Source organism: Chelonoidis abingdonii, chromosome 1 (assembly GCF_003597395.2).
Source record: "Chelonoidis abingdonii isolate Lonesome George chromosome 1, CheloAbing_2.0, whole genome shotgun sequence".
NCBI classification, from domain to species: domain Eukaryota; kingdom Metazoa; phylum Chordata; order Testudines; family Testudinidae; genus Chelonoidis; species Chelonoidis abingdonii.
This window is the reverse complement of record NC_133769.1, coordinates 127,299,239-127,322,854: the sequence shown is the minus strand read 5'-3', so window position 1 is coordinate 127,322,854 and position 23,616 is coordinate 127,299,239. Positions and strand designations below refer to the sequence as shown.

The 23,616-nt window shown below is 40.2% G+C and overlaps 1 protein-coding gene across 1 annotated transcript in view; it reads right to left on the bottom strand.

The window, feature by feature from the left end:
* Positions 1-23,616, bottom strand: part of ST8SIA1 (ST8 alpha-N-acetyl-neuraminide alpha-2,8-sialyltransferase 1) — a 187,622-nt gene that overhangs the window by 1,465 nt on the left and 162,541 nt on the right. The gene's annotated exons all lie outside the window — the stretch shown is intronic.

The following is a 23,616-nucleotide window of genomic DNA, read 5'->3' as shown; positions in this document are numbered from 1 at the left end:
GAAAAATAAGCAAGTATATTGTAGCAATGGGTTGTACCTGTTTAGAGAAGAATTAGGTCCAGTCAATTTTTTTTTTACCCTGTGAAAACTGACAAATTTTATTGAAAATTTTAGCAGAAAGTTTTAACATTTCACTGAAAATGTTTTGGTTTTTTAGCTGAACTGCCAAAAACTGATGAATTTTCCATTTTCTAAGGGGGGGGGGGGTTTCAGGAAAACAGGTATTTTCTTTTTATCCAAAACTCAATTTTCTGTATGAAAACTTTTGGAAAGAAAATTTTTTTTTACTACCCTTAGTAAAAATCCTTGTTCCGGCTCCTTAGTAGTGATTAAACTTACATTAAAAGGATCTCAGTCAGATTCTACATCAGCAGCAGTAAGAAATATTTATATAACCAAAATGCATATATAAAGCCACAAGACATCATTTGTTTCTGTTATATCTTTATGACTGCTTAAATGTGGTGTTAGAGGTTAACATTCTGTTTCTGCAACTACACGGACTCTTAAGACCTGGCACTTAGCAAAAACAAGTCGCATAGAAACCAATGTCTTGTTTAGTACAAATGGCACCACAGACCAAACAGACTGAGCTGAACTCTGAATTAATGTACAAGATGGGGCAATGTTGTTAAGTGGGTTTAAAGATCGCTTATATTTCTAGATCATAAGTTAAGGAGCCAGAAAAAGGTACAAGTTAAAGTAAAAAGGCTCCTGTTGGCAGCTACCAGGATGGTTTAAAATGGTGTAGATTTTTATTCTGCTAAACCACTCTTCTGACCTTTTGGCAGTAGACTTTTAAACCACTGACAAACACTTCTTGATGAGTAAGGTTCACATCACCCTTGACTTCCACCCAGGGTATCTATTCCAAAGTACTATTCTTTGATGAAAAGTAACCTCTATACCGAGGCAGCAAATTCTAGGTTAGTTCTGGATACTTGCATCCACTCACCGTAGCTCACAATGGCAAAGTACTGTTTGACACAGAATAATCCCACAGAAATGCCCTACTGAGGCATTCTGACAGGCCAGGGACTTTTCATGGATGATATTCAGGACCCAGTGGAAAAAACAATTTAATTACAGGAGTCACTTGCTTGGTGTGGGAGTCTGGACTGCATTGCTAGGATTCCTCCCTTCATCAGGGAGTCACCATACCCTCCTGATAACTTACATTTGCTCTCTCCTCTGAGTCATAGGCACCTAAGTTGCGCCAGTAAAAGATCTTCTTGTCTTTATCAGCCTCCCATAGTGCATATGCCTTGTCTTCTACATGAATTCTGATTGTCTCAAGACAGAGTAAATTCTTTTCTGCACAGAGCTCAAAGAAAGCAGCCCTAATATTAGCTCCTTTCCTAAAAGCTGGGTTATTTTCTCTCTCACATACAGGCACACTATATACATAAAAACTATTGCTGATATTTTCTCAGAGGCAGAATTTATATTGTCTTCTCTCTACCACTTACAGCACCCTACCCCTCTCAAACACTGAGCAGTCTTAAAAGTGTTATATTATATAGGAATGACATATCAGGTCCAATTTAATACTGCCATTGTATAAGACTCCAAACAGCAGAAAAACTAGGATTCCTGGTTACTCTTCCCCACTCTGCCACTGATATACTGCAAATCACAACCTTTGTGCCTGAAAGATGGGTGTAAAAACATCTCCTTCACAGGGGTATTAAGAGACCTAACAGCTTTGGAATGAGAGGCACTACAGGAGCATACAAACAAACAAACAAATCCCCATTGGTCTGAATATGAAACTAGCTGACCTGGAGCAGTTGATTAACAGCTCCTATCAGACAGGGCTACCTAAACATGGATCCTGCATGGGCACCAACACAGTGACTGCATTTGAGCCTAATTCTAAAGGAAATCACATTCTTTTGAGCATTTGCCACCTAGTTGTTTGTCTAGCAATAGGGTTGAGCACAACCAAAACAGACAAATAGGACACTAAATTCATTGCATAACTTATTGCATTTGGCAGCCTTTGATAAAGCTTATTGCATTTGGCAGACACTGATAAAGCAAATGAAGCTCAGCCAGGACTGAAGTGCACTGGCAGAGGAGTGCAAACAGGGGCAGCTCTATGCATTTTGCCGCCTCAAGCACAGCAGTCAGGTGGCTTTCAATGGCATGTCTGCAGGAGGTTCGCCAGTAATGCAGATTCGGCGGCATGCCTGTGGGAGGTCCGCCAGTAACACGGATTTGGCAGCATGCCTGCGGGAGTTCCACCGGTTACGCAGATTCCTGACTGCCACCCTCACAGCGACCGTGCGCTGGTGCCTGGAGCCACCCCTGAGTGCAAAGGGGAGTTGCATTTACCTTTACACACTGATGTGCACAATAATGATTTGTAGAAGCCAGTACTCCAATGCTATTAGCTCTTTGTTTTCATGAGTAAAGTGCAAGCCTCCCTGAATGAGGGTTCACCTCCTGCCCATGTGAACAAGAAAGAATCCTGGCCAGTTTTGGAACATTTGGGCTGATACATTTTGAGACAAAAAAAATAATAATTCCCCTTACAAGCACAAGCTCATGTAGGTAGAAGTGCAAACCCCATGATCCCAGAGCGAGCTTTAGGAGACATTGCATATTGTCCATACAGGATGTGGGGGAAACACCTCCTGCTACAACCTCACTGGGGCAGAGTTGCATTTCCCCAACTCTGCTAGCCATTGCAGAGGGAGAGGTGGGGACATGTCTTCTCCCTGCTCCTTTTAGGGATTCTAGCAGCACCAGTGCTGCTAACCTAATGCAGGCGTTGAACTCAGGTGAGCTCAAGAATGCATTTGTGACCAGCCCCTGCACACCCAGGAGGAACTGGCCACACATTCTGGCCCTCTCCATCTAAACTGCACCAGATACAATAGGGGCAGCAAGGTTGACAGATGCTGACTGAGACTCCTGGTATAAACAAATGGCTGCATTGTTTACCTCTGCAACACTCTGATCTAACAAAGCAAGGCCCCTGAGGATTTAGTTTATTTCCCAACCAGCTGTGCAGCTCCTCCCCTTACACAGTCACCCACTGTTGTTACTTTCTCCCCAGATGGCAGCTCTGACTTCAGCATCAAAAAGGTAAAACATCATATCAGGAGCTGGAGATACAGCTGCACCATTGATAGGGATGAGCTTTCACACATGCCCTACCCAAGTATGATTCAGCACTGAACAAGAGCAACCGCTTCTGGGGTCAGCAGAATTTTCAGTCTCCATACACATTCAGTTCTTTACTCCTCTGCTGGAATTTCTATATGAATGGAATCCCTGCACAACATGGGTGCAAAATATTGCTGATTGTGCATGCAATTCTTATGCTATATGGACATCTATCTACTAGGAATTGAAGTGACCACAACCACCTCATTTCATACAGACCATTTAACAGCCAGTAGATGGTAGCGACTCTGGACCTAATGCCTCTTTCCTTGCAAATGCAATATTCCCATGTACTGAGTTCAGTGTTTTCAGGAAATATGGAACTGGGTTCATTCAATCCCTGTCAACCTGAGCTAGATTTAAAATTATGAACTAAGGTGACAGATTCATTAATGCCTTCAGCCAGCTAACCGTCATCCTACCAGCAGCCCTGTTCAATCAATTACAGTCACAAAGGTCAGAAATGGAAAAGACCTATTGGATCATTCAGTCCAATTCTCTGCCAGTATATGAGATTGTTGCACACAGCACATTTTCCACCATTCATCCCACTTTGGTTTTGAACAACGAGTAACTAATCATGCTTTGACCTTTTGCAGTGTACATATGTACACACAACTATATACTTACATATACATAAAGAGTGCCTAATATTTATGTACAGCCAGCTAGCGGAACAGCTTCGACAGGAGAGATTGAGGGAGCCCTACATCAGAATATCCCATATCTCAGTGGTTAGAGCTTTTCTGAGAGGTGAGAAACCCTTCTTCAAATCCTCTCTCTTTATCAGGCAGACAGGGGAGCTGATGGGTCTCTCACATCCTAGGTAAGTGCTCCACTGGGCTAAAAGTTATAAGGTGGGCACCACCACCATCACCTCCTCCGCCAGCCACTCTGCACGGAGTGAGGCAGGCATCTAATTCATTCATGCAAGAAACCACTTAGGTGCTTAAGCTTCCTGACTCCTGTTCATGGATTGCTAAGCAGAGATAGGCACCTCCCTGCAGCCCGGACTGAGACACATAAGACTCAGAGGGGTGGGGATCAGCACAATTCCCTCTGGTTGGCATCTCCCATTGGCTAATTTAGGCAGCTCCCTGCCTAGCATGCAGGCTTTTGTGGATCACACTGTTAGGTGCCCATCTCTCTCCTTTCATTGTATAGGGAGCCTAGGCAACTAACTCACTGGTGTGCATTGTTCCTATGGTTTTCTAGGTGTTACAATGCTGAGCATTGTAACACGCCAGTCCCTTTGCAGATCCAGGCCCAACATCCTTGCTCTTTTCACAGAATTTTTAATAATGACTGCAAGTGGTGTTTGCCTCTGTATTGTAATTCATCCAAAAGACAATTCCTCTATCACAATTATGCACCCCTAGAACCCTGCTGAGGCAATATTTCAGTATGGGCTCAGAGGAAGAGTGCCCTCTGCAGGGCATTTTCAAAGTCACTTTTGGCAATTAGGCATCAAACTTCCACGGATTTTTCATGGGTGTTGGATGCTTAACTGCCACTTTTGCATTTGAAAATCTCCCCCAAGTGAATAATCTGCATTCCTTAAAGCATCACATTCTACATTCCTAGATCTCTCATCCAAGCACTGACCAGGTACAGTGCTACCCAAGTTGTGAGCAAATCATGGCCCCAGCTGGCCAAGCAGCCAGCACTAAGTTAACAATTATCTTTTCATACTGCAAACTAGCCTTAAAATTTCAAATACTTTGCAAACTAAGTAAGAAAACAACACAAATGTTTAAAATTATAAAGGACCTATGAAACACAAACAACTATTTGGGGTACGTAACTTTATGCAAACTAGGTCTTTTGATTTTTATTCTGCTAACTTAATTGTGACATCCAAAGTATACGAATAATTTCCAAATGTCAGATAATGTGACTTTCAGCAATATTTTCTGCCCAAACTCCTAGAGATCTTCCCAAAGAAACCAGGATAGGGAGGGAGAAATGTCTAAGTCTAACTGAAGACTAGTAGGGTGGGAGGTTGTTTGTTGTTTTTTCTTTTTAAACACATTACAATGAGCACAAGCTGAAACATAACTATTTGAAATAACACTTAAAGACACATCTTTTACACCCCTTACACACACATTAGTTCTATCAAATGGGCAACAATGTGCAATCTTTACTTATGCTCATAAGCATCTAAACTGTAACTGTATAGAAGTCCATGATAGATTAGATCTAGAGATACACCGATAAGCCATATACTATCCGAGCTACCTGTAGAAATCCTGTAAGGTGTTTGTCTGTGTTGGGGTTGGCATGGAGTTAAATGGCATCAGTGGAAGCTAGGGTTGCCAACCCTCCAGGATTGGCCTGGAGTCTCCTGGAATTGGCATCAATCTCTTGGTGACTACTGAAAGCAATCCAGGAGATTTTAATAGAATATTATGTCATGCTAGGGGGGAAAAATCTCCTGGAATAGCTTCAGTCAGAGTTGACAACTCTAGTGGGAGCTCCAGAGAGCATTGGTTCTCAGGAAGTAATAATAGCTCATGGTCACTGAAGCCTCCTCTGGAAGATGCTTTCTCAAAGCTGCCCACCTTCCTAAGGATGGAGTTGGAGATTTCCTGTGCATTAGTTCTTTTGGAACCGCTTTCCTGGACTGTGGTGAAAGCATGCTGTACAATCTCTCTCTACATGTGGTCAAGCTTCCTCCTCAAGAACTTGCACACCCAGTACTTCCTTGGAATTGCTACAGCTAGATCATCATCACCAAAATATAGACAAAGGAAGGATGGGTGAACCAGGAGGAGCTGGAGGTTTTTCAAATCTCAAATGATCCTGACTTTGGCAAATCACTTTGAGTTCAGAAACTTTTTTTTCCCCTGTTATAATTGAATTCAAGAGGGATACAATATAAAAAAAACAAACAATCAATCAAACTAAAAGCTTTTATTTGAGCTAAAGGGAAGCTGGCACTACATATTAGAACAACCTCCCGCCTCCAAGCCAGACTGGAAGTGAGTGCCCACTGTGTGATGTACAACACCATATTTCTTAGCCAAGCAATGTCCTACACTCAACCTGACAGCATTTCTCTGTCTGTATGCAATGAGATCATTTTTGAAAACTGCATCCAATAATTTCTTCAGTTTCAGGGACTGTTCTAGGTACCAATGACCAGAAATTTATTGATTTTGGTAACAATTAGAAAACCAGAAAAGCCTGATTTCCAATAAAATCGGGCCCATAGAGTGCCCATTTGGTCCTGCAAACTAAAGTTCTCTAACACCCTCTATTGTGGCCTGCACGTATCACAGGCAGCCCTTACTCAGGATCATATACAGTTCCCTGTTTATGTAGGTGGGGCTGTACATCCCACAGGACCCCTTGCCCCACTACATTCCTTCTCCCCACCCAGGCAACTTCCTCCCCGATTCCGGCCAATCCCCCTGCCAGGCATCCATTTGCACTTGTAAAGTTGGATAACACACAGAGTTTGGCCTACAGGAGCAATGGTGTGAACCCATTTGTTTTTTTTTTTTTTCTCCTGCTAAGATCCATACATTTGGATACATAGTATCTTAGCATACATGGTAGCTAAGACCTCCGACTCTACACATGCAGGGATATGAAAAATAGTCTGAGTAAAATGTTTAAAGCCTCTCTAAACCAATGTTTTTTCTCTGAAATATGAGGCATGTTGAGAATGGTGTGATATAAAGGTTTTATTGGCTTTCACATAGGATGATCTGTATAAATCAGCTGTGGTTTCACCATGTATGAGTAACATGGTTGTCTCACACTCATGCCACCTTCCCTCACACACACACACACACACACACACACACACACCCCCAGCCCCCACAGGTTCCAATACAACCCATCTCTGTTTGAGGTTTGAAAGAGGACAGATACTGTATTAAAAACAGAGGGTTACAAGAATAATAGATGTTCCTATGCCCTTCCATAATAATATCTTGTTGTAGGCATCATAATTAGTTACTCGGGAATCAGATAGTACACAACAAACTGTTTCCTAGACTAATGTCTGCAGCCATTTCTAACATGTCTCTAAATCTTAAAGCCAGGGGATCAGATCTTTGGTAAATTGCTCATATTAACACCAGCTGAAGATCTGTCCTAGAATAAATAAAAATATTTGGCCACTCCCTCTTAGTCTGATATTACTTTACTCTATATCGACTTTATATTTAGATCTCTGTGCAACAGAAGGCTGAATGGGTTTGCTACCATACTATCAGGGCCGGCTCCAGGTTTTCTGCCACCCCAACTGGCAGAAAAAAAAAGCCGATCAGTGGCACTTCGCGCTGCTCCATTCTTAGACAGCAGTTTGGCAACTCTTTGGCGGCAAGTCAAAGAGGAAGAGAGGGACTGAAGGACCCACCACCGAATTCCCGCTGAAGACCTGGGTGTGCTGCCCCAATAGCGGGTGAAGTGCCACCCCTTTTTACTGACCACTCCAAGCACCTGTTTCCTTAGCTGGTGCCTGGAGTCGGCCCTGCATACTATGCCAGCACCTTACTAATGGTACTTGGTGATTCTCCTATCTCATGATTACACCGTGCAGTATTAAAATTACAGACTCAATCAATTACCTTCAGCCAAATTATTATGATTGTGCTGGGCACTATCCAAACAAATAGAAAATCAAAGCCCCTGCCCCAGAGTTTATAATCTAAAAGAAAGAATATAACAGATGGATGAGACAAACACGTGGCTCAGTATTGGAAGAGTGGGGAAGACCGGAACAAAAATAACAATGTGTGCAATACTTGCCAATCAGAAGCCATAATCATGATGGATGAAGCGGCTGTCTCTGATTCTTGGGGTGGGAGAAGGATCTTATAGAGAACACCTTGCCTCTTCCTATTTAAATCACAGGGCTGATAGCTCCAGTACCTTTGCCGCTTGCAATCAGGTTGTCATCTCATGGGTTGTCCTTGAGGTAGTCAGATTCCAAAGCATTTAACGCTTTATAGATTAAAACCAGATTCTGAAATCCCACTCAAAAGTTGATTAAACATTACTGCAGGCTTGAGAGTACAAGTGCTGGCCAGTCTTCAGCACGCAGCCCACTCTTCCTCTCTCTGCTACAGCAGAACAACCACTAACCCCTCTGCCAGGTTCTAGTTTCTTGGGTTTCCCTAATATTAGCACCCAAGAATGCTCTATATTACTGTGAAACACAAGATGCTGCATGATTTCAAAAGCCTCAGTGTCAGCTGGAAAAAAAAATGCAGCTGCAGAGGGAAGTCTGTCTGCCTCTGTTGAGTCACAGAACAAGTACAGCAAGAGCAGTACCAGTGCAACCTTCTCAGAAGTGACATGCCAACGTTTTGGAAACCAGAATGGAACCGAGAAGGGGATTTTGTCACTGTGTCCACTCAGTCTTATCTTGAGACAGCAAGGAAGGCGGAAAGTGGGGAAAGTAGCTTTGTGTGATATGTATGTCTATCATGAAAATGGGTGAAAAAATTTGGTCGAAATCTATTTCTGGCAACAAATGCATATTAAGTGACATCAAAACAGTTAGCAAATTTGTGCCAATTTCACTGAATGGTTCATGTGGAAAAAAATCAGAACAAAATTTAAATACTTGTTTAAACATTTTCTAAAAGAAACATTTCAATTCTTCAGTTTGAAACGACTTCTCATTTCAAAGTTTCCATTCATTTTATTTTTTAAAACACAAAAGATGTTTTTAAATGATTAGAAGTGAAAATGCTTAGTTTCACCCAGACCTTCAAAAGTTTCAATTTTTTGACTCACCAAAAATTTCAATTTTTTTTATTTTGATCTGACCTAAAATGAATAGTTCAACATTGCCAATGATGAAAAATCCAATACTCACCCAGCTCTACTCTGTGCTATTTATTCTACTCAGTTCCCTATATCATGCACCAGGAATGGGACTGAAGTCACAATTAATATCACATAGGCCACTGAGGAGCCATTACATGGTAATTAGTAGGAAGAGTGGGATTTGAAGCAACAACCTACAGGTAAAAAGCATTGGATGCTCTTAACAGTCCCTTGTGCCACGTGTTCTCCTTCCATAGAAACAAATACTCCATCAGCCTCTCTGAATGACATTTCAGATGCTCACATTTTGAATGCTTGTGAAAACAAATTCTCATCATTTACAGAATAGGAGAGGGATTTTCTAATTCATATAGCACAAAGAATCATCTGGACCCCACTAATGGTCTGCGTAATTAATACAGCAGAAATTCTATCAAAGTACTAGGGACAATCATATTAATACTAAATGAATTCCACATACTTAATGCTATTACAATAAATGACCAAGAACTGAACAAAGGTTAAGTCATTCTTTTAAAGCACTGCTGAATAAGCAAAGAGGAATAAAAGCCATCCATTAGCAGTTCTCATCTCTTGTCTCTCTGACACAGTGGTAACCAGTCACATGGAAAAGACCGCAGAGAAGGCCCTGATCCTCACCTGGGTGCAGAGTACACAGTACAACTCAGAAGAGGGAATGCAAAGTAGTTTTAACCCTCCATTATGCTTCTCTGATCCTGAGTTAACTAGCTTGAAGGCTTCTCTGAATGACACCATTAGGATAGCTAGGGATCACTGAAGTATCATCCAATGGCAGTTATGCTGGCTGCACAGCCTGTCACAGCAGAGCAGGACAAATAGCACAAAGGCAGCTGAGTATCAGGACAGTAGACTTGACTGTTAGCAATTCATTCAACAGGAACAGTCCAAAATACATCTTAAAATAGTGATGCATTTGGGGTTCTTGCAGTACCTTACTGAAGTTCCGTTTTGTTTTACATACAAGGATGCGGTATGGGCAGTGGCGGGAGAGAAATTATAGGCGGAAGGGGTGAGAAGGGGCCCCCACTTGCTCTGACCCCGGGCCCCACAAAACCCTAATCCGCCTCTGGGTATGGGAGGGGAACAGAGGCATTTTTACATTATTAAACTCTGTCTCAAAGCCAGCTTTGTCTTGATCGACTGCTGCCAGGCCAAGATGCTGCTGTGTGCATTCCGTGAGGTTTACTGGCTGCTTTGTATTGTCAGAGCAGTGCAAAGAACCCTGAGCATTCTGATAAATCTGTCCCTTAACTTGAAACACTAACAGAGTGGGAATTGTTAGACAGAAAATGCAGGATCTTTGTTCGCCCTCTTCCCTCCTAGAAAATTAATATTTTTAAAATGCTAAAGCATTTTTTCATAATGCAAAATCAAGTCAGAAAATGTTATAGTTACAATTCTGGGCTAGTGTAAATCAGCCTCGCTCCTCTGGAGCTACACTGATTTATATACACTGAGGATCTGGCCCTCAGTATATAATTGCAAGATCCAAGTTATTTTAGAGATAGTCATAAGTATCTAAAATTGTAGAACGCACTCTGCTACATTGTATTATCTGAGAAGCAATTTGTGAACATGTACTAAAAGCCTGTACCATAATCCATGCACACAAAGGAGTGTTCATTCAATGTTAACATTTACAATTCCCGAGTGCTTAGCTAGATTACTAGACAGAAGAAATGTGAAATGGCAATGACAGAACTGAAGCATGAAGCTGAGGAAAAATATAGGGGCCATCACAAGGAAGCTCCAACAGGAAGAAAGCATTTCATTCTACCAGCTACACCTGTGGTAATCTAGCCGTCCAGTCCCAGACCTGGACTTTAGCGTCCACCAGTCTGGTCCTGTCCCAAACCTGGACTTTTGCGTCCAAAGTTTGGGGGCTTACCTGAAACTCCCCCAAGCTCACTACCAGCTTGAGGATTCTCTCTGCCACCAGGTCAGGTAGGTAATTCACTTTAGGGGCCTACCTCCCTTTCCTCTCTGGTGTCCCCAACCTCCCTGGGTGGGACCTCCAGATTCCAAATCCCTTGGATGCTAAACAAGGGAAAAAATCCTTCTCCCTCCTCCCCGCCTTGCACAGAAACCAGTTTCTCTGCTTCCCAAGAGATAAGCGTTTCTGCCCTCAGGACAATTGAGATGCAAAAATACCAATAGCTTGGCTTTGCCTTTCCCGTGCCTGCCTTCCGTGAGGGAGACAAATACCTGATACAGAGGTGATTCTTTTTCTCTTTCCCGTAGCCTGCTCTTTCCTGAAAGCAATAAAATAGCCCACAGCCTGGCTTTCCCTTCCCTTTCCTCCCTAGGAAAAAAACTTCCACACGTTTAAAAGAAAAGTTTATATAAAAAAAAAAATATAAACAATAATTTGCAAAGAAACTCAATACAGGCTCTGCTTATAAGAAAATATGAAGAAACAGTCTGATTTAAAGATAGCCCCAATTAAACCAGCACAACAAATTAAACATTACAGGTAAATACACCCCAAAGACCATCATAGCTGAATTACTTTGCGGTTCCTGGGTACTTACAGATGTTTAGAAGAAGTATTAGGAGAGAATTAGAAGAAGACTTGTTTCCTCATAGCTAAGAAAACAAAAAAAAGACACCGAGTATACAAATTCCCGCCCCTGACTTTAAACAATCCAGTTCTCTGATTGGTCCCCTGGTCAGGTGTTTGGTTACCCTTTCCAGGTAAAAGAAACTTAACCCTTACCTTACCTATCTAGTTATGACAACACCCACTTCCCATTTGCTGTTTAATGGAAGAAACTAGGATTGTAGATTCAAAGGCATAAGTAATTTGCATGAGGTAGTACTAGTTTAGTAGTAATGAATCCCAATTCAAAAAACTAGTCAGTCGGCAAAAATGGTCTATTGAATGCATGCCAGATGTTCCACTGGGTTATTTCTCATTCCTTTCTCTGCAGTTTTAGGTGCTAAAGTACTAAGTGCATGCAAAGCAGGTATCCAATATATTGCACCTGCAGTACACCACCAGAACATCAGCAATTTCTTCTTAAAGGTGACCTGCAAGCTGTTTACACAAAATTCTTTCACCTGCAACAATATGTCCTGAAGCTCCCCAACAGCCAGGAGAACATTATTGATTTAAAACTATTCTCCCTTTATATCTCATAATGTTCAAACCTCAGCCCAACCCTTGATTCCCACCGTGCTGCAACACCCATTTTAGATTTGTGCTAAACTCAATGGTTTCAGCTGGCAGGGCTTTGTACAAACCATGTGTTTGGTTTTGACCTGCACCACATCAGGCCACTTAATTTCAAGCTTCAAAGCCAAAGGCAAGCAAAACTGTCTTCACTACTACCACGTTTCATATGGTATCCGTACAAAATCATGAATGAGCCCAGAATTGTTTTGAAATCACAGGGAACCTGGGCTGAGCTTTGTAGAGTATTGAGCAAAACATTGAGAGTTTTGCAGAGTATAATCTGTTGAGACACCGTTGCTGTGGTATCTATCAGCAATAGGTTTCTGCTGAGAGAACTAACCCTTTATGGTCTGGTGGAAGGGCTCAGGTAAAGAGTTTTGCAATTCTTAAAAAACGGGGATTTTTAAAACTTTCTTTATTGCACATGCTTTGAGGTATGAAATTCTACCAGGCTACATTATGCCATTTTCTTACTCAGCCAGACAGGGGAGTAAGACCCTTCTGCATTCCCATGCTGAACCTGCCAGGGATCTTAGGTCCAAGCCTGATACAAAGCCCTGCCCCTGCTCTCCAGATCCTCCTTCTGGCAAGCGAGAAGGAAATGAGCGGGGAGGGGTGAGGAGCAGACAGAGCATTGCTCTTCAGTCAGGAACAAGGAGGGAAAGTAAGCTGTTCCGTTTGAAGTGCTGCAGTAACTCATTTCACTCTGGAGCAAGATGGGAGCAAGGGAGGAATTGTGACTCTCTGAGTAAGAATTAATCCCAGAGTTCTTGAGGCAGAGCAATTACTTGGCACCCCTAGAGGCCCAGTCTAACCCAATATTAACAATACCAATTTTTTGAAAACTTCTCCTGGTATGGTCCTTCCATATAGATTACCTTATTTCGGTCATTCATACCTTTCCAAAGCACTGAAATTTTTCATGTTTGGTCTCAGCCTGAACTTTATTTCCCCTCTTCCCTTGGGTAAATCTCTGCAAAATCCATGTAGCCACTTTTCATTTACAATATTGAGAAAAACAAAAATACCTTCTTCCACAACCAAATTTTGAAACCTCTAAGATGACACATAAATAGTCCTCACCAAGGAGTAGATGCTTTTCTACATTTGAAAAATACTGATGCTAAAATACCAAAGCTATATGAAAGTTTGCATTTGCACAGTAGATAGTGTTAAGTCTATGCTCCGCCTTCTAAATATGGGGTAAAATTTTCAAAATTCAGAACACACTGAGTAACTTCAGTCCATAAGAGTAGTTTAAATCATACAACAAGGGAATGGGTCAATTCCACATTTTCCTTCACACTAATCCAGCTCCTTCATTGGCATAAGAACCGCAAACATTTGTATTGCTATTTATTCATGAGGTGACAGATGACTAGTTACTATAACTAGTGAGGTAAATGCTAACAAAGAGCTGATGTAAAAGTTAACAGGATCATTCTAGTGTACTTTCTGCTCATATTCTCTTTGTGACCAACAGGACATAATTTTTTTATTCAAGAAAACAAAAGTGTTTAATCAATTTCTCCACCCACCTGCTCTGCCTGTAGAGCATTATCATTGTTAATTTATTTACTACTGGCAGCATTCAGTGAGTGGGCTTAATTTCCACTTGTTATTTCTTACTGAAGTAATTCTTCCATGAGAATAACCTACACTCTCCTCCATTAATCTGCACTATGCACAATAACACTTTGATTTTCTTCAGCTCTTTCTTTTTTTTTTTCATAGTGCAAATTTGTTCTGCCCCAGTGAAACGATGGCATTTGCCAAGTTTCAGTTTTCTTCTGCAACAAAAAGGCTATTATGAATAAAGACTGGTCAAAGTCCCAGCAAATCAGTTTAGTTATTTAACCTTATCCATGGGTATGCATATATCTTTGGTCTGGCAATCTCAGTGATCTCAAGATTTCCAGCATCCGTGCTTTCAGCTAAGCCAGAAATAGGAGAATAGTCTTTTCTGAGGTATTTTGGTAGTACTTCTCCACATTCCAATTTAATTCTATTTAGGTTCTTATCTCTGAGGTGTCTGAGCACAATCCAGACCTGGATGAAACTGAACTTTCACAGACCTAGTTCAGCTTTGTGCAAAAAATTTCATGTGAGTAGTTATGTTACTCAAACCAAGACATTCGTAACTAAATGTGTTGGCTTTCCATAAAGCCTGTGTAACCTACAGTAGTCTCTCTACAAAAGTCAGCATTTGCTAACTGTTACCATAGAGTGATATTAGAGATGTCACAGTTTTTTCTCTGATATTTAAAAAAGAAACTAATTATAGTACTGTCACTGTTAGCTCACCTTAACTTTTTAATAATGATTACATTCTGTTTATTTTATGAATGGCTGCATCTAAGTTCATAATGGTACCATGATACCAGTTCTGTTATCACATAATACTGAGCCTGAGTATCAGCTGGTCCATAAAACTAAACTGCTAAGCCACAGAGACTTCCTAACTAGCACTGTAGTACCAGAGGACAATATTATCGTAATGTTATTTACGATAAGGAGGATGCTGGCCCTCTTTCTGTTTGGAGAATTTTTATTTTTTGAATAAAATTTTGTCTTTTTGTATGTTTGCTATTGATTGCTTACTTTTCTGCCTTTTTAAGGTCCATTTGAATTTAAAATGCAAAATCCGAGGCCAGTCACACTTACAAAATATTTCCTCCACAGAGATAAAGGACCAACCTCTTCATCTTTAATAGCACTTCATTCAAACTGCTGTTCCAAACCATGGCACCACAACACTTGCTACCAAACCTGTCATTCCAGAAGTAATAGCAAGGAAGCATTCAGATATATATGTATGGATGGGGATCAGGGTCATGCTGGTCAGCTGCCATGGACACAGGACTTAGGTGAGTGGACATGATACCAGCAGTTAGAGTTGATGTTCCCAAAACCAATATGATTTTAGACACTTTTTTTCTGTTATTCAGTACCGTAAAGGGTATCCCATAAGGAAGTACTAAGATGATACTATGTCTAAGATCACTGATATATGCCATGTACACCCCTATGAACAATAATATATCACTAACTATACTTTATTCTGTAATGCTTTATCCGATATGTCAATATGTCAAGATGGCTAAGATATTAACTTAACCATTATTTATCAATGTTACTTACTTAAAACCAAAACATGATAGCAAAGGCCTGTCAGTCAGGTTGGGGATAACTAAAGTGTTCAGCTAACACTGGAGAATCTTCTTGTAAGTCATTCACTGATGGAAAATAACACTCAGTAAAACTAATTAAACAAAACAATTCTTACCTGTCATTCAAGATTACAGGAAAACTCACCACATAGGCATGGGAGGAAGATGCAATGCTCTCAGTGGAAACTTTTGTTCCAAGTGTGCTGAGTAACCTCTAAGTATATGCAATACAATGTATCTCAAACCACTGCTCTTGAGGACACTGTGTGCAACAGAGCCTGGGAGATGTTAAAGTAAACATAAGAACGGCCATACTGGGTCAGATCAAAGGTCCATCTAGCCCAGTATCCTGTCGTTTGACTGTGGCCAATGCCAGGTCCTTTGGAGGGAATGAACAGAACAGCTAATCATGAAGTGATCCATCCCTTGTCATCCATTCCCAGCATCTGGCAAACAGAGGCTAGGGACACCATCCTTGCCCATCCTGGCTAATAGCCACTGCTGGACCTATCCTCCATTAATTTATCTGGTTATTTTTTGAACCCTGTTATAGCCTTGGCCTTCACAACATCCTCTAGCAAAGAGTTCCACAAGCTGACTGTGTGTTGTGTGAAGAAATACTTCCTTTTGTTTGTTTTAAACCTGCTTCTGATTAATTTCATTTGGTGACCCCTAGTTCTTGTGCTATGAGAAGCAGTAAATAACACGTCCTTATTTACTTTCCTCACAGCAGTCATGATTTTATAGACCTCTATCATATCCCCCCTAGTCTCTTTTCCAAGTTGAAAAGTCCCAATCTTATTAATCTCTCCTCAAATGGCAGCTGTTCCATACCCCTAATCATTTTTGTTGCCCTTTTCTGTACCTTTTCCAAATCCAATGTATCTTCTTAGAGATGGGGCTACCATGTCTGCACACGGTATTCAAAATGTGGGCCAACCATGGATTATATAGAGGTAATATGATATTTTCGGTCTTATCTATCCCTTTCATAATGATTCCCAACATTTTATTAGCTTTTTTGACAGCCGCTGCACATTGAGTGGATGTTGTCGGAAAACTATCCACAATCACTCCAAGATCTCTTTTGTGAGTGGTAACAGCTAATTGAGACCCCATCATTTTATATGTATAGTTGGGATTATATTTTCCAAAGTAAAGAAATATTTTATTTCTGCCTTTACTCCATCAAATGCTTTTGTTGGCATCAATCATTAAGCAAAGCTAGAGAGGTTTGCTCATGTTACGGAGCAGTCAAGATGGAATTAACACCTTAAAAGTGCAATTCTACCCAAAAAAGTGAGTGTACATAAAAACGGTAACTTATTATTCAACAGACTGGCTGTATTTAGAGCCATAGCTACTGATTTTAAGGACAAAGATAAGTTTTTATTGCTTGTTTACTCCTGTTGGCCCTGAAAATCACACATCTAAGTGGGAGTGCACTGGATTCTATTACACTTTGTTCATCACCAACATTACTGATAAGGGAACGATCTAGCTCCCATTGACATCACTGAGTACTGGACCAGACTGTAGCTGCAATCAGTTATGTCTGTTGAAGGAAATCAGAAGAGAGCAAAAATTACCAATCCACTCTTTATGTCCTTGAAAGCACAGGATACTTAACTCACTGTGTTTTAAATATCCAATAGTGATGAACAACCTTTTATTGAGATGGGTGGAGGTATCTAGCAGGGCAGCACAGCATTTTGATTTGGAAAAGAGAATAAACAGTGACATTTCCAGATAGTATTAAATTTGGATGAGTGTCACTAGGACAGAGAAATAATACAAAGGCACCTAAAGAGTTTAGAAATATGAGCAAAAATTAACAATGCAATGCAGATGTTTCCTGAGAGGGAGAAACACAGAAAGAAGACATGGCAAAGAAGACCACGGAAATCAGAGACACATATAATTCTTAGTGCTGTCTATTTTGTAATAAGTTTAATTTTTAAAGATACAGACATGCACTTTTGATACTTCCTACCAGAATGACCTTATAACATTCTGGGTTGTAACCTCATTTCCTAAGACTATTTCCACTAAACATTCTTCTTTTTGAGTTTGTCTGTTATCTTCTTTGCCACCTAATGTTATTGCCTCTCTCTTCCCCAGCCTGTTTTGTCTCAGCTGCTTCTTCCTTTCTTTCTGATAGTTTTGGAACAAATTGCACACTAATGCCTTTCTCCTTACATTCCCGTCCCCTAACATATATAGAGAGAGGTCTATATACTGCTTCAACAAATATACTGCTTCAACAAATACCTTAACAACTAGCTCCTTACCGAAAAATTCTCTTCACTAAAACTTATAAGTGATACTACAGAACTTGTTCTTTAAAATGCCAATCATTTTCCATACAGTACAGATAAATGAAAGGGTTTTCATTTGTTTTACATAGAGAATGAAATAGAAAAACAAAAGCAAAATAATTTGAACAGACTACATTCTTGAATATAAGAGATTACCAACAAGTGGTTTTAGATCCTGCAATTGTCCTTTCTATGACATGGAGAACCCCATTTGCAAACAAAGGACATGCAAAAATTACATTTGGATGTTCAAAGGGATAGGAAAATTATGTAAAATGGCCATTCATGGGCATAAGTGTTCCCAGTTGTGGGATCTGGATTTCCTGTTAAGACACCCATTTTTGAAAATTGTTCCCACAGTATATTAGTGCATAACAATAAGCATAATAAAAGATAATTTTCTACTTTCTTATAGAAGTGTCAGTCACGGTCATAATTAAGATTGAAACAAGGCCTCCATTCTTAGTCTTTGCCACCCCTACCACCCAAGAGTTAGAAATTAAAGCCAGGTGAAATTTTTCAACTGAATCTTTTTTTTGATGGGGGGAGGGATTGAGGGGGGAGATGAAAAATGCAAATTCAGCTCAACCAAAACATTTCACAAATTTATGTAGAGTTCCACAAATTGTTTTGATAAAAACCTAAAAAAAATTCTGCAAAAATCTAAATGTTTTGTGTGGACTTTTTTTTAAAACCAAATATTTCAAATTTTCAATTTGAAACAACTTTTTGTTACAAAATTTTAAGGTAATTGTATTTTATTTCATTTTTTGAAAAAGAAAATCTCAAAATAGAAGCAAAACATTTTGTTTTGATTCAAACAAAACATTTAATAGGACCCAAAATTAATTATTGTTCAACTTTTTGATTTGTCAAAAATTTCATTTTCAAGTTGACCTAAAATGATATTTTTTTTAATTTTTGGAAGTGCTAATGAACTGAAAAATTCATTATTGACACAGCTCTACTAGAAACGGGTATTTAAAAAAAAAAAAAAAAAAGTTTGTGCCCAGGGCTGCAGGCTTCCCCTATCCAAAGGCTGGCTTATACATTATACAGTTATTAATGGATTCTCCTCTGTGGTACAGTACCTGAAAAGCAAAGGCATAGGAGAGGACAGAAGGGGATGCAGTCATGAAAATTAGAATGACAAAGGTTATGCTGAGACACAAAGGATAATGGGGCTTGAAATGACAGAAAAAAAAACATGGAGCTGAGAAAGAGATGAGCACAAAAGAGTCAGTGAAATACACACAGAAAGCCTGACAATCCCACCATGCATACAACACCTACCAGTGAGGAACATGTAACATATGTGCCATCCTGCAAAACTAAATTAGATGTGGCATAAAACGAGTGTTGCTCTGCCAGGCAACACCAGGTCAGCCTGTGCACAGATGATGCTCATAGAAGGAGAGTAATCAGCAGCCCAGCCAGCATGTCATGCTCAGAAGGTGGGCTCCAGTGCAGAACCTGAAAAATATGTGCATCTCCAGGAAGAAAATTGTGTATCAACTAAAAAAAAAAAAAAAACCCAAAACCAAACCCCAACATCAGGCATCTTTAAAATGCACATCATGCTGCTGGGTCCCAGGGGAACATGAACGACAGAATCAAGCCAGATGTGCATAGCAGCTGGTGTGATCTGTAAGTGAGGTGCACATCCCTGATGGATTCTCTGTGTACAGACATTGTTTGTGAGGGACTTGTCACTATAATCCTGAGCAGGGCCCAGTTGCATGCTGACACATGCTGTGTTGTGAGCTTGGCTTTCTCTCTCTTCTATCCCCTCAATTATCCCCACTCCACAGTGGGGAAAGATAATAATATTTAGATCTTAGACAGTGCTATTATATCTTAAAAGCACTGACAGACACCTATAATCAGATATAGGGATGGGACTAGAAGAGGCAGTGAAACACACACACACACACACACACACGACAGGTGGAATCTTGGAAAATACAGCAATGGTGCACTTAAAAAGAAACAGCCGGAGGAGAAAAGATATGACATATTAAAAAAAGAAAAAAAAAAACAACAACCCTACCTACTCCTGATCTCATAAAATTCAATGGCAAAACTGTCATTGACTATAATTGTGCAGGAAGAAGTTGCACAAATGCAATATATCATAACACTATTTGAGGAAACTGAAATGATCTTCACTTGATAAGAGTAGATTCATTATATGCTTGTACGTCTATTGCACAAGAAAATTCACTGAGTGATGGAGTTATCCGAACCCAGCAAAGATTAATTCAGTATCGTCATGATACTTATCCCATGTGTATGTACTTCACAGAGGATATATATTAGCTTAGCTTGAGGTATGGCATTTATCTTCATAAATTTAAGGGATGATGTATAGTGCACTAATGGTGTACTCGCAAGCGTGCTGTGACAAGAAATCTTCTAGCAGGCAAAGAATAATGTGCTATCTATGGATAAAAATCTTACACAGGATGAAACGGTTAGTCAACAGAATTATTAAAAATGACAAAGGCTGCCACTGAAAATATTGACCACATACAAGGCAGTATGCTGTATATAAATCGCTGAGAACACACTAAAAGTATTGAAATATTTCAACACTTCACAAAGCTATATTATATTGTTTCAGAGGTGTGGAACTGTGCTATGTTCAAAGAATATTGGACCGAATTGTCTCTCCCTGGCAATAACTCTATTGATGACAAGTCTAACATCAACAAAGTTACTCCAGTAGAGAATTTGGCTTAATATGTTTTAATCAGTTTATCTGCAGAAGTTATGTAACATCTGCCTTGTTGGAGAGGAGGAGAGAAAAGAACACCTTTTATAGGGCCTAATCCAAAACCCATAGGAGTCAATAGATATTTTTGCATTGACTTCAGTGGGCTTTGAATTGGGCCCCTTGACAACAGAAATAGAAACTGGGAGTGTGTGTTTGTGTATAATAGTTAGAGAAGAGTGATAAAAGGCTATAAAAATGAACACACAGCCATCAGTTTTTTTAAATAAACACCACGGTCACAATCACTAAGAGAAACAAAGCTTCATAATCATAATATGACAGCCCGCTTGTGAAGCAGGATTGTAGGTGGTCACACACCATGTATAATATGTCACACAATTTTTAATTTCCTAAGGCAACATTTCCTATTGCAGCTGGCAACCTCTCTTTGTTTTTCATTACTTACACACGTTGCTTGATCTCTTTATCTTACTGTCCTCACTGCAAGCATTGGGATCACTCACACAAAGCCATATTTACCATGGAACATTATGGGTATGTTATGAATTGAAGTTGCAGCACAGACTGACATTAGCCAGGATATATAGGCAGTTCAGATGTCTACATACACCCTTGTTGTGAGGGCAAGAGATGGAACATAATGAGGGAGTGCAGAAGGTAGAGACACTGAAAACATATCTAGAGGGTGCCTGAGGTCATAGCCAGAAGAAAGTTGTTTTCGAGAAATACAGGGTAGAGGCAGAGAAGAGAAACTTCCCAATGTATCATCAAAACGCGGTGAGGTCAGAATGAAAGTATGAAAGTAGTGATGGGCTAACCCTGAATGATTCAGAGTTCAGTCCGGGACAAATAAGGGAAGGCAGAAGGACAAAAGTGATGTCAAAACATTTCAGCTATTTTTGAATAGAGGCTTGATTCAAAATCCAGTGAATGCAATTGGTGGGAGGAAGGGCTTTCTATTGCCTTCACTGGTTGGATAAGGCACTAACTGTCCAAATGTTTCAGAGTTTATCTGAACTTCCAAACTTCTTGTGGTTTGTTCATTGCTATTTATAAGATATTTATCTCCTAGCTCTGATAAGCATTGATCGGGCAGTTTACTGTAAAATCATTATCTCTATAAATTACATAAGGGCAACACCCAGCGAACAGTCTCATGATCAAGCAGCTTCTGACTTCATTAAACTGAATCTCAAGACTAATCAGCTGATGACAGTATAATTATGTACAGTATGTGCCTTCACCAGTACAGCCTTATGCGGCAACATACAATTGGAAGAAAACTTCCTTAGCCCACTCTTCAGGGAGGGGAGAACAAGAGCTACCATCCAAGGATCCTATATCCTTTAGACCTACCAGCCTCTCCCTTGCATTTCTCTCCTGTCCTTTTAACTTCACAGGTTGATTGCTCACATTAGCTCATCAGCCTCCTGCCTAATTAAACCACTGAGCACCCATCACCCCAATTAAACCCACTTAACGGGCCAAATAGCTGGTACCTTAGTGACCAGAAAGCTGGGTCATCTCCAGGCTGCTAGCACTTGGTCACAAAGTGGCATAAAGAGGCCTCAGTGTAAATGAGAATCTGGCCCTGAATGTTCAGTTCTGAGCGGCACTGAAGTACTTTCTTGAGCATGCTTCCTCAGCTATTCCTCCATTGGAGGTATCAGTATTTCCTGCACTGGAAGTAGGGGAAGTAAGAACAGCTTCTCCCAAGCAATCGTCATCCATGGAGGCTAAAAGAGACTGTCTACTAATTAAAAAACCTTCATCAATGCCCTGGGCATACTAAGTTGCACGATCAGGTCCAAACCAACCAGGAACAGATAAACCATCAATAAGTCATCACCACTAACACCATATATTTTATGTTGTTCTGATCTTTTGAGGCCAGATCCTCAGCGTAAATCAGCACAACCCTGTTTTTTCCCTCCTCACCATTGTGCTTTTTATGTTATTTTAAGGGGACTTTGAAAAATGTTTTTCATGCACCTGCAGTTGCAGATGGTGCAATTTTCATCCTTAAAACAAAACAAACATGATGCATTGGATATAAGGCCTGTGTCAAAGAGAGCTATTCATATCCACCTGTACTCATTATGCATTATCTGATAGCTCATCTGTCGGTAATTGAACTGGAATTAATTAAAATTTTATAATTCCTCTAGAGAAGGAAACAATGTATCTGTTGTAATCTTCTCCATCTTCAGAGGAATGGCAAAATATGGTGGAGCAGATCTTCAGCTGTCATCACTATGGAGAGCTAGAACAATTTGCACCAGCTCAGGATCTGCCCCATATGTCTCTGTTTGGGCATCTCCTTAAGGAAGTATCCATCTGTGCAAATGTTACTTAGTGGTTACAGTGGTGGCCTGGTCAAGTCAGGTGCTGCACATCTCTTGAAAGTTACTGACCACCTTTCACTCCTATTAATTTCACTGGGAGTGGAGGGCATTTAGCACATTATATGAGATGCTCAGCACCTTGCAGATTTGCACCCTCTGGACACAAGTAGTGCATTAGAGAGGAATGTTCAAAAGAGCAAATAAAGTGTGAGTGGCATTGTATTTTAAATGCTGCAAAAAAGATGGGTGGTTCAGGAGTTTTCTGGAGAGAAAGGAGGAGAGTGAGAATTGCATATCCCTTAGGAGGCTAATTGAAAGAAAAGTTGCAGTAAGAAGAAGGTTGAAGGTCAGGGGTCATCAAAGGAGACAAAAAGGCTGGTTCAGGGGAATGGGGGTGTAGGATAGTTTTGGTGCTGGGAGCTGGGAAGAGGGGGGGCATTGGATCCATTTTTATGTTTTTTAACTACTGATTTCTTTAAAAAGAAAATTGTATAGTGCCTAGGTGTTTTGATGACATATGCTTAATAAACCATATAAACAAATAAAAGTAACACCTGCATTTTCACACTTTTATTTATTTTTTTTTACCATAACAAGAGTTGTTTTTTTAACCGGGGCCAAATATTTCCTGCTGACAACTTTACATTTATATCAGTATAGAACAACAGGCCTAAATAAGCCTGGTCTACACTACGCGTTTAAACCGATTTTAGCAGCGTCAAACCAATTTAATGCTGCACCCGTCCACACAACGAGGCCCTTTATATCGATATAAATGGCTCTTTAAACCGGTTTCTGTAATCCTCCCTGACGAGAGGAGTAGCGCTGAAATCGGTATTACCATATCGGATTAGGGTTAGTGTGG